Raw genomic sequence first — 12625 nt, 5'->3', positions numbered from 1 at the left:
TTGATGGTGTAATAAACCGTGGGTCACCCTCAACCAGGCCAGGCCCAGCCTGGCTTATGTGCGTGGCTGGCGTGTTTCTGTTCAGGACTGGTAGGATGGAAGCTAGTCATGCCACTGAAATAGCTGTGAATTGAAATGACATGAAATAATGTCTGATAAATTAAGATACTGTATGTCTTGTCGCCTGGACACATCAGTTCCAATGCTTCCAGTGCTAATCCAGCACAATAAGAGCGGGATAGCCAGTTAGCTCATGAGCTCACAACAACTAGCAGCAGCTTCCATAACATTAATGGTAGAGGTCAGTGGCTAAAGCAGTTACACTGATGATTCCTGTAACGTTAGCTATTTTGCTGCAATTGGTTCAACTTCTGTTTCTGGACAAAGGTAAGGGATAAACCCAGATAACACAAGGCTAGCGGACCTACAGCGGGTCCCCGATGGTCCAAGTTGGCGGACCTCCGGCAGAATATAACACAAGGCTAGCGGACGTACAGCGGGTCCCCGATGGATGCTCCACCACCATTCCACCAGTAGTTAATTGTCTATATCCTAGGCCCATTGGCCGTGGGGTCCGTGGCGTGGTGGCGAGACTCCACCCCCTCGGGTCAGAGCACGTCATGGACAGTGTACCTCTCTCCGGGCCACCCACCTGCCACCACCAGTGAAGACCCTGTGTCTCTAGCCCACTTGAGGGCTGAGTTGTGGGGTCTGTGGTGTGGTGGCGAGACTCCGCCCCCTCGCGTCATATTGAGTCGGGGGCAGTGGAGCATTCTGTCCCATTTTGGTTCACATAATTAGTCATAGTGTTCACCTATTCAACGATGTATGCCAAAAAAATTACAAAATTCTATTTTTGTTGTAATCTTCAAGCCCCCAGGATTCAAAATCTAAAGTGAAGCCCTATTGGACCGCGCCATCTTGGCTAAATTTGTAGTCATTTGGCTATTTCCGGTGACTTTTGTACTTGCGCAGTTGTGCTTTTCTGTCCTACGCGCGTCCACGAACAAGTTCACGTTTATGTGAAATGCAATGAAATGAAAGCCGGCTTGCATATTAACCTGTTTTTGTCAAATATATCCATTGGAGACATTATTTTTTATCCAGGCATCTTAGTTTTAACAGGTTAATTATAGCTGAACATGTTTTGTTTGCTAGTAGATAGTATTCATTCCGTTCGCGATAACGTTATTGCAGCCAGGCTAAATTCCTCCAGGGAGCCAGTGACAGGCGAGTTGAAAAGCTTCACTCCCCGCCAGCAGGAGCTTTGGCCGCTGCTACCGCATCTCGGATAACCCGCTGAGTTCGTGGCTGCTATTTCACATTCGCCCATGATCAATCCCAATCCATGGTAATCCATGGTTCAGATATAGGTTGGGTTCCGGTGCATAGTTGAAATGGTAGTGGGTGATAAACTGGAGTGATCATTTGACATCAATTATTAGCCTTTTCCAGAAATGTACAGAAACTGGATATTTTTTAGAATAACAGGAATGTATTCACATACAATGGAAAGGAGTTGATATGTAGGCATACAGATGAAACGATACACTGCCATTCAACAATCCACAATAATTAGCCTACATGATTAAGTTTGGGTGTTTTCAGTCAATGTTGGCGTTGACCGCTTCTAGCTTCTATATCGAATGGCCGACTGGTGTAAGATGGATAGCCTAACGTTAGAGAGATAAATGTAGGTTATGTTAATAAAGCTAACAATGATGTTGTAAAATGCGTGCAGCACTGCCGATCTGAAAGATTGATTCATTATTACCATGGATCGGTATTGGGATTGATCAAGGGCGAGTGTGAAATAGCAGCCACGAACTCAGCGGGTTATCCGAGATGCGACAGCAGCGGCCAAAGCTCCTGCTGGCAGGGAGTGAAGCTTTTCAACTCACCTGTCACTAGCTCCCTGGAGGAATTTAGCCTGGCTGCAATAACGTTATCGCGAACGGAATGAATACCATCTACTAGCAAACAAAACATCATCATCATCATCATCATCATCTTCATCCGCTTATCCGGGGTCGGGTCGCGGAGGCAGCAGCTCCAGCAGGGGGCCCCAGACATCCCTTTCCCTAGCAGCATCAACCAGCTCTGCCTGGGGAATCTTTAGCCGCTCACAGGCCAGTGCGGAGATGTAGTCCCGCCACCTGGTCCTGGGTCTACCCCGCGGCCTCCTCCCAGCCGGACACGCCTGGAACACCTCCCTAGGGAGGCGCCCAGGAGGCATCCTCACTAGATGCCCGAACCACCTCAACTGGCTCCTTTCGACGCAAAGGAGCAGCGGCTCTACTCCGAGTCTCTCCCGGATGACTGAACTTCTCACCCGATCTCTCAGGGAGACCCCAGCCACCCTCCGGAGAAAACTCATTTCGGCCGCTTGTATCCGTGATCTCGTTCTTTCGGTCATGACCCATCCTTCATGACCATAGGTGAGGGTGGGGACGAAGATAGACCGGTAGATCGAGAGCTTTGCCTTTTGGCTCAGCTCTCTTTTCGTCACAACAGTGCGGTATAGCGACTGCAGAACCGCACCAGCTGCTCCGATTCTCCGGCCAAACTCCCTCTCCATGGTTCCCTCACTCGTGAACAAGACCCCCAGATACTTGAACTCCTTCACTTGGGGTAAGGACTCATTTCCTACTCGGAGCGGACAGGCCACCGGTTTCCTGCTGAGAACCATGGCCTCAGATTTAGAAGTGCTTATTCTCATGCCAGCCGCTTCACACTCAGTTGCGAACCTATCCAGAGAGTGCTGGAGGTCGCAGGCAGCTGATGCCATCAGGACCACATCATCTGCAAAAAGCAGTGACGTGATCCCCAGCTCACAGAACTGCAAACCCACCTCCCCCCGGCTACGCCTCGATATCCTGTCCATGAAAATCACAAACAGGATTGGTGACAAAGCGCAGCCCTGGCGGAGGCCAACACCCACCGGAAAGGCAGACGACTTACTGCCGAGGACCCGGACACAGCTCTCGCTCTGGGTGTACAGGGATTGGATGGCCCTAAGTAGGGACCCCCTCACCCCATACTCCCGCATAACCCTCCACAAGACCTCTCGGGGGACCCGGTCGTAAGCCTTCTCCAAGTCCACAAAACACATGTAGACAGGTTGGGCAAACTCCCAAGCCCCCTCCAAGATCCTTGCGAGAGTGAAGAGCTGGTCGGTAGTTCCACGACCAGGACGAAATCCGCATTGTTCCTCTTCGATCTGAGGTTCGACTATCGGCCGGACCCTCCTTTCCAGCACCTTGGAGTAAACTTTCCCTGGGAGGCTGAGTAATGTGATGCCTCTATAATTCGCACACACCCTCTGGTCCCCTTTTTTGAATATTGGGACCACCACCCCAGTCTGCCACTCCTTCGGCACTGACCCAGACTTCCACGCAGTGTTACAGAGGCGTGTCAACCAAGACAGCCCCTCTACACCCAGCGCCTTCAGCATTTCTGGACGGATCTCATCAGTCCCTGGGGCTCTGCCACTGTGGAGTTGTTTGACTACCTCAGTGACCTCCTCCAAGGACATTGACGACCCCCCATCATCTTCCGGCTCTGCCTCGATCGTAGAGGGTGGATTAGTCGGGTTCAGGAGTTCCTCAAAGTGCTCCTTCCAACGCTCAACAACCTCCTCAGTTGAGGTCAGCAGTGTCCTCTCCTTGCTGTATACAGCTTGGATGGTCCCCCGCTTTCCCTTCCTGAGGTGTCTGATGGTCTTCCAGAAACACTTTGGTGCCGACCGAAAGTCCTTCTCCATGGTTTCTCCGAACTCCTCCCACACCCGCTGCTTTGCCTTGGTCACGGCCGAAGCCGCAGCCCTCCGGGCCAGTCGATACCCTGCAACTGTTTCTGGGGTCTCCCGGGCTAACATAACCCGGAAGGCCTCCTTCTTCAGTCGGACGGCTTCCCTCACCACCGCTGTCCACCACGGTGTCCGAGGGTTACCGCCCCTTGAGGTACCTATGGCCCTCAGGCCACAGCTCCCAGCCGCAGCTTCAGCAATGGAGGCTTTGAACACCGACCACTCATGCTCGATGTCCCCAACCTCCACAGGGACCCGTGAGAAGCTCCGCCGGAGGTGGCAATTGAAATCTCTCCGGACAGGCTCTTCCTCCAGACGTTCCCAGTTCACCCTCACTACACGCTTGGGTTTTCCAGGTCTGTCCAGAAGTTTCCCCCGCCATCGAAACCAGCTCACCACCAGATGGTGATCAGTGGACAGCTCTGCCCCTCTCTTTACCCGAGTGTCCAAAACGCATGGCCTCAGATCAGATGATACGATAACGAAATCGATCATCGACCTTCGGCCTAAGGTGTTCTGATGCCAGGTGTACTTGTGGGCATCCTTGTGTTCGAACATGGTGTTTGTTATGGACAAACCGTGACTAGCACAGAAGTCCAACAACAAAACACCACTCGGGTTCAGATCGTGGTGGCCATGCCTCCCAATCACGCCCCTCCAAGTTTCTCCATCATTGCCTACGTGTGCATTGAAGTCCCCCAGTAGGACACTGGAGTCCCCTGCAGGAGCCCCCAAAAGGACTCCACTCAGGGTCTGCAGGAAGGCTGAGTACTCTGAACTGCTGTTCGGTGCATAAGCACAAACCACAGTCAGAGTCCCCCCCCCCACAGTCCTAAGGCGCAGGGAGGCGACCCTCTCGTCCACTGGGGTGAACTCCAGCACAGAGGCGCTCAGCTGGGGGCTAGCTAGTATAGCCACACCTGCCTTACGCCTCATACCATGAGCAACTCCGGAGAAGAACAGGGTCCAACCCCTATCCAGGAGTTTGGTTCCGGCGCCGGTGCTGTGCGTGGAGGTTAGCCCCACCAGGTGTAATTGGTATCGCTCCACCTCCCTCACAAGCTCCGGCTCCTTCCCCCCCAGCGAGGTCACGTTCCATGTCCCCAGAGCCAGCCTTTGCCGCCCGGGTCCGGTCCGTCGGTGTCCCCCGCTTTCACCGCCACCTAGTTGGCAGCGCACCCGACCCCGACAATTCCTCCCGCGGGTGGTGGGTCCACGGGACGATGGAGGAGGAGATGGTGCTTCCACGTTGCTTATTCGGGCTGGGCCCGGCCGGGCTCCGTGGTAAGCCCGGCCACCAGGCGCTCGCATGCGGGCCCTCCGTCTGGGCCTGGCTCCAGACGAGGGCCCCGGGCTTCCTCCGGGCCGGGTCTCTCTTCCATTAGGTTTTAATTTCATCAGGGTTTTTTGCCTGTAACCCCAGGTAGGGGGGCTAGGGGGTACTACCACTTGCCCAAGGTGGACCCCCAGACTAGTGGAAGGAAGGAGGCGTCTTACTTCTCCATTCTAGTTTTGCAACTAGCCACTGCCTCCAAACAAAACATGTTCAGCTATAATTAACCTGTTAAAACTAAGATGCCTGGATAAAAAAATAATGTCTGCAATAGATATATTTGACAAAAACAGGTTAATATGCAAGCCGGTTTTCATTGCTAAATCAAAGCGGGGAGAGCCGGGAACGTGCGTCTACATTTCGTGAACTTGTGCGTGGACGCCCGTAGGCCAGAAAAGCACAACTGCGCAAGTACAAAAGTCACCGGAAATAGTCAAATGACTACAAATTTGCCAAGATGGCGCGGTTCAATAGGGCTTCATTTGTGATAGCGGTCAGTGAATGGAGTGGCTGTATCCAGTTCTATTAATACATCCATGGTAATCTTATATCAAAGTCTATAATTTCTTACTTCCTGGAAAACAGTAGGTCACGTGCAGTGACCTACTGTAGATTTTAGGCCAATAATCTCACGACATCCACCCGTCAATCAACGCTATCCTTCTATCGAATCTGTCTAAAGTTATTAAAACCTGTCCACTTGTCAATGTTCCAATCAAATTCCTCTAAACATAATGTCCCACCCTAGCTTGTTTGCATCGGAAACACGTCAAACTACGGAAGTTAGATGATCTCAAACGTCCGTTTCAGTGCGACTTTAAGCTCACCATGTCCAGTATTGTGGTGGCTCGGTGCTAGGTTGATCTGGGATGTTTGGGCTCAAAACAGACTCTCGTCACACATCAAGATTGAATTCACCGATAGCCTACCACAGGGTTCTCAACGTAGGAGCCAGCACAACCACACAACCTTGTTAAAATGAGGACGAGTGATACAACAGAATAGAATAAAAGAACTTACATTTATTTCAATCGCAGCGAAAGGACAGTTATACAGACACGCACAAATGGGTATCTGAATAAGCGCACTCCCCTTTGTCGGGAGAGGATATTTATACTGGCTAAGAATGCTAGGCTTGTTCCACACCTCGTGACTACATATCTGAATACCTGATTGGTTGAAACTACTGTCTATCATGTTGGTCATATGTGCTCATTCCTGTCTAGCCGAGATAGATAAGGATGTTCGGTTAATCACATTCTTGCTGCAACATGGACAGACGTTTCTTTGTTAGTTGGCCTTGGCCGTCAACATTATCTGCTACGAACAGAGATAATAACACTTTTCCTGCATACTGCATTCTGGAAAACTACAGAAGTGCACAGCAGTATGAAGCTTAACTTTAGGCCTACATACAGACAGGCCTGGCATTTCAACAACCATAATAGCACTTTATCAAGAATAGCTTTCACATTCCCCCCTTTGATCCATACAATGGATCATTCTACTGTTAACATTACTGGTGAATGATGCTAAGCTAAGCTATCAGAATGGGGAACAACAGAGTACTTAAAAACATCTGAATAGCCCAGTGACTTTAAAACAGAGTATAGAACATAATAGAACCTAGTTACTGTACTGTAACTAGTACAATCATAAAACAGTTCAAAATGTCAGTTATGGCATGAGCCTTTAATAGTGAAATTTACAACAGTATTATTGCTTTTTAGGTTGACCCTGTTGGTCAGTTTTACTCAGCTTCTTGGTGATTTGGTCTTCAGGACTTCAAAAGTCCTCTCCGGTGCTCAACCTTTAAGTGACTGCCAGCTGGTCTGTCACGGTAGGGAGGTGGTTGTAGCTCTACTAAGCAAGGGCCACGGCTCTCGTGTCTACCCGAGTTAGGAGGTTCCCGTGTGGGGTGTGTTTGTTATCAGTGTATACTGCATTGAAATTTAGAATTTGAAATTTGGAATTGAAATTTGAAATTGAAATTTGAAATTTGAAATTTGAAATTTGAAATTTGAAATTTCGAATTGAAATTTGAAATTTAAAATTGAAATTTGGAATTTGGAAATTTTGAAGGAGGGGGTCTGAGAATGTGTGTAGGTGCTCTGTAGCTCGACTTTAGCTCGGGCCACGGCTCTCGTGTCTACCCGAGCTAGGAGGTTCCTGGGTATGTTGGTTATCAGTGTCTGAGAATGTGTGTAGTATGCTCAGATCTTGCCTGTTTGCTGGTGAATCACTCTGGGGTTAGCCTCATGATATCTCTGGATGTCCCACGCATTCTGCTGTGCTGGAGACAGCGAGGCTTCTTCGTCCTGCAGCAGTACCATTTCGGTGGCGTCTCCTTCCAGGGTGGCTCTGGTTGCTTTGGTGATGAAACACTTGCAGATAGGAATGCCACAGAACACTAGTATTCCAATTAGAAGCAGGAAACTCACGATCATGTAGACTGCTTTCCCCGCCCAGCCAGAGAAGAACTCGGTCAGCCAATGCAGATCTCCTCCGGTGGGGGCAACCTGGCTCAAAACTTGTTCAATCATGGTGGCACTGTGTTTGAGGTAGTTAGTGACATTGTCTTTGGCGTCTGGGATAAAGAAGCAACAACTTATGCCTAACATTTTGCATACTCCACCTTCCTTGGCGGTGATTAGATCGAGGGCTTCACGGTTCTCCAGGAGAGCTTCCCTCATGGCGGATACTTCAGCTGTCAGTTGGGACATGGCTGTATTGATATCTCGGGTGGCATTGGCTAGACACTCGTCATTCCAGGCGAGGCGGTTGATTTTCTCGAGGCTCCAAACGGCCGGGATGGCTGCAGTGAAACCAAATGACGCAGCGACCCCTAGACCCGCCTCTTCGGCTTGAGAGGTCCAGGGATTGCGAAAATTAAGATTGGGGTGTTGAGATTGTGGGCCTACCTCACGTTTGTCTCGGTGTCCGACGGCAGTGGTGGAGAGTTCTGGGCCAGTTGGATTGGCTGGATGGATATTACTTTCGGGCGTCAGGAGTCCTGGGTAGCAGCATCCCCTCCAGGTTCCTGCTGGTCCTAGGGTGTATCTGTGTCTTTCTCCACAAACCCACCCATACGCCAGCATGCTTTTAGGAGTGGATATAAGTCCCCAAGGACAGGTTACATTGTGTGTGACATTTCGATAGGTTACCGTGCAGTTGGGATTGTGGGCGTCCACATGGACGTTTGTGACGCACTGAGACCATCCCAACAGTGGTGCTTTGGGGTCATGTTGGCAGAGACATACTGGTGCGTTTTTCCGGATCACTCGGCGGCGTCTCCGGACGTCGGATGTTGGCTCGTTCTGGTGCTGACAGGTTACTGGAGGCGGGCTGGTTGCGTTGTTCCTGATCATTTGGTCAATTGAGAGAAAGCTTAGAATGTCAAATGGTGTAGTGCAATTACCAGTGTTATTGAAGTTCACATCTTTGCTGCTGATGCCCTCGAAGGAGTCCGTTCTGACTCCCTCGTGGCACACCCAGCAGGGTCCGTTGTGGACTTGACTGATGAGGACAGCTCGGGCGCAGGCCATGTTTCCTCCGCAGCGGCGAAGGGCGCTCCGGGCCTCTTGTGTGGGTCCGTGATGATCTGTACCTACTAGGGGGTCATGATTACTGGAGAGAAATTCGGCCTCCTCCTCTCCGTTTGTCACCTGTATGTTTACACTGTTTAACCCTGCTTGTGCGGCCTGATTGATTTTACCGATGGCAGTGGTGGGTCGAGGTTTTACTATGAGTTGGAATGGCTCCAAGGGATCTTCTCCCCATACATCCACCCCCGCCTGATAAGCCCCTCCATCGCCCAGTCTTGGAGTCAGGGTCCAGGTAACGCAATTATCCGTCTGGCTGATCTTTCCTCTCGTAGACCCGCCTCGGAATTTTATCTGCGGAGCATTTGCATAATGCATGCCTCTCCGGTAGGATTGGCTACATTGTCGGGTCCCTAATCCGTCGATCGTCCCTGTTGACCGGAACACATCACACTTAAAGTTGCATGGTTCCATACAGAGGTACACGGGGTACGCCCTCCCATAGTACGAGTACCAGTATCCGCAAATGTTCATTTCACACTCCCTCCCCTCCTCACAATGGAATGTTTGTCCGGCCTTAGCACCGGTGTTGCGGAATGACAGAGCGGTAAATAGTATGGCAGTGGCACTGGCCTTAGCACTGGTGTCGATGAATGACAGAGCAGTAAATAGTATGGCGGTGGCAACGATAAGCTTACTTTCGTTCATATTGGGCTAGGTGAGCGGGTGGCTTTCGCGCTCTCTGGGGTCTCCTAGGTGCTGGGGTCGGCTCCTCCTCCTCTTCTGGGATCTCCTGAGGGTCCGCGGGCTTTGCGACTGGTTGTTTTTCCTTGACAGGGGATAGACTGGGAACAGAAGGAATGTCAGTTTGTGGGGTGTCGGTTCCCCCCTGTGTGGGTGACTCTGGCTCACACGATGGGAAGTCTCTGGTGGTTTCCTCTGGGATGTCGTCCCCTCTCCAACGCTTCACATGTGCTGTGTGTACCCAGGTTGGTCTCTCCTTCACTCGGACGGCTGTTGGGGTGGCGAGGATGACCTCGTACGGACCTTTCCACCGTGGGTCGGTCCACTTAGTGCGGCCGAACGCTCGGATGAGCACAAAGGATCCTGGGCTGATGGGGTTGTTTGGTTCTGGTGCTGGGTCGTATGCCTGGGCTGTGAGAGTGGATCTGATGACAGAAAATTGTTTAGACAGACATACAGCGAATTCACATGCATTGGGTGGTGGTACCAGGTCTGCTGGTGGGTCCGCCCCTGTGTATGGGGGACGGCCAAACATGCATTCAAAAGGTGTCAGAGGTGTCCCTGACCTTGGCGTGGTTCTCATGGACAGCAGAGCGAGGGGCAGGCACTTGACCCAATTCTGACCGGTTTCAGACATGAGTTTGGCGAGTCTGCTCTTGAGGGTCCCATTGGATCTTTCTACCTGTCCTGCCGACTGTGGGTGATAGCTACAGTGTGTTTTGAGCTCTATTCCCAACAGTTCTGTGGCGTGTGCCAGTATCTCACTGACGAACGGGCTGCCGTTGTCTGAGGAGATTTTCTTGGGTAAGCCAAATGTGGGGAACCAACCTCTGCACAGTGCCTCAGCCACTCCTCGTGCTGTCTCCCGTTTCATTGGGTAAGCCTCCACCCACTTACTATACATGTCCACGACCACCAACGCCACGTTCTTGCCGGCTGCAGGAGTAAGGTGCACAAAATCAAGCATTAGATGAGCTCCTACACCCTGGGATAAACCCCCATGGTGTCCTGGTGTGTTTTTGAGGCCCCTGGATACATTGTATCGGGCACATGTGATGCAACATTGACAAATTTTCTCTGCTGTTTGTGTGATGCTTGGGCAGTACCATGCTCGGGTAAGGATCTGACTGATCCCCCCTTTGCTCACGTGACCGCGTCCGTGAGCAACGTGACAGTAATATGTGTAATGTTTTCTCGGCATGCATGGTCTACCGTCTGCTGCCCTCCAGATACCGTCTGTTTTGGTGCAGCCCTCCTCCTCCCATAGGGAGGCTTCCACAGGGCCCAGATCAGTCCTATACATTCTCCTAAGCACACTTGATCCTGCAGCCCCCAAACAGTCCTGTCCCTCAACTGGATCCTCCTCCGTCAGCTCCTCTGGTTCCTGTGAGAGAAAGCAAGTGTCACAATTGGAGAGAGAGTTAGGATTAGCTGTCAGGTGGTAACCAGCCGCTCGCTTGGCCTCCTCATCGGCCCGCTGGTTGCCTTTTGATGCTGTGTCTGTTGCATTGGTGTGTGCTATGACCTTGACTACCGCCAGCTGTGAGGGTAGCAGCATAGCTGCGAGTAGGCCGTCAATCAGTTCCCTGTTCTTGATGTTGGTGCCCGCTGATGTTTTGTAACCCCTTCTGGCCCATAGGGCGCCGAAACTGTGACCCACGCCCCATGCATACTTGCTATCAGTAAAAATGGTGACCTTGTTACCACGTGATGCCTCACACGCCTGGGTGAGGGCCCACAACTCTGCCTGTTGTGCCGACCACGTGTCCTGTAGCCTGCCACTGGTCACTACCTCTGTGTCGGAGACAACTGCAAAACCCACATGTTTGTGACCTGTATTGGGATCAATGGAAGCAGAACCATCACAGTAAAGTGCACGTGCGCCCTCCAGGGGCACGTCCTTCAAATCTGCCCTTGGTTTGCACTCCTCGTCGACTCGTCCCACGCAGTCGTGCTCCACCTCCGCCAAGTCGACATCTGGGAGAAGGGTTGCAGGGTTAAGTGTGGTACAGCGGACAACTGACACGTTGGACTGACTCAAGAGAGAACTTTCGTACCGCTGAACACGGGCAGTACTAAGACAGCCTTGCTCTGAAGAGTTAAGGATCGCCGCCACCGCGTGTGAGGCCTGAATGACAACTTTACAGTATCCTACAATCGGAGCACACTTTACCAGAGCGATGTCACACGCCACGACGGCCCGCGTACACCCAGGGAGCCCCAGCTCGACAGCAGAGAACGCCTGTGAGAAGTAAGCGATTGGTCTGTGTCTTCCCCCATACCTCTGGGTCAGCACACACCTCACATACTTACCGCTCCCATCGACGAACAGGTCGTACTGTTTGGTGGGGTCCTGGTACCCAAGACACGGTGCGGTGGTGAGCGCGGACCTTAGCTCCTCCCACGCCGACTCCATCTCCGGGCTCCAAATCACCTTTTCTCCTGGTTTAAGGGAGAGAAACGGGGTGCGCAGTGTTTTGTCTAACCTGCTGCATTCAGGAATGAAGGTACGACAATAACCAACCATTCCAAGAAAAGAGAGAATTTCCTTCTTGGTCCCTGGTCTTTTCATGGCCAGGATTGCTGTGACCCGGCTTGGTGTGATGCGTTTACCTTCTGCCGTGAGTGTGTGGCCTAAGAACGTGACCTGTTGTGTCACAAGCTGGGCTTTCTTCCTGGATGCCTTGTGGCCTCCTGCCGCCAGCAGGCGTAGGAGCCTCTCGGTCCCTTCCAGACAGCCTTCTCTGGTGGGACAAGCAAGAAGTATGTCATCAACATACTGAATGAGCACCCCACCAGCCGGTGGGACATACTCACGAAGGTCGTTGGATAGAGCAGCGTTGTAGATTGTAGGCGAATTCGTCCATCCCTGGGGACAGCGTGTCCAGGTGTAGCATCGACCGTCGAAAGTGAATGCGAACCAGTGCTGTGATTTGGGGTCGACGGGTACAGAAAAGAAAGCATTTGCCAGATCAATGACAGTGTACCACGTGCAGTCAGGTGTCAAAGGCTCAAATATTGTGTTAGGGTCTGGTACCAAAGGAGCGAGCTTCAAACATACCTCATTCACGGCCCTGAGATCCTGCACAAACCTCCACTCTGGTGGCTGACCTGCTTCCTGGTGCTTTTTTACTGGGAAGATGGGTGTGTTAACAGGGCTTCCTTGTGGTAGATCTCTAATCACCCCCGCTTTTAACA

Source organism: Borostomias antarcticus (assembly GCF_949987555.1).
Source record: "Borostomias antarcticus genome assembly, chromosome: 10".
Classification (NCBI taxonomy): Eukaryota; Metazoa; Chordata; class Actinopteri; order Stomiiformes; family Stomiidae; genus Borostomias; species Borostomias antarcticus.
Note: the sequence above shows the minus strand (reverse complement) of the source record.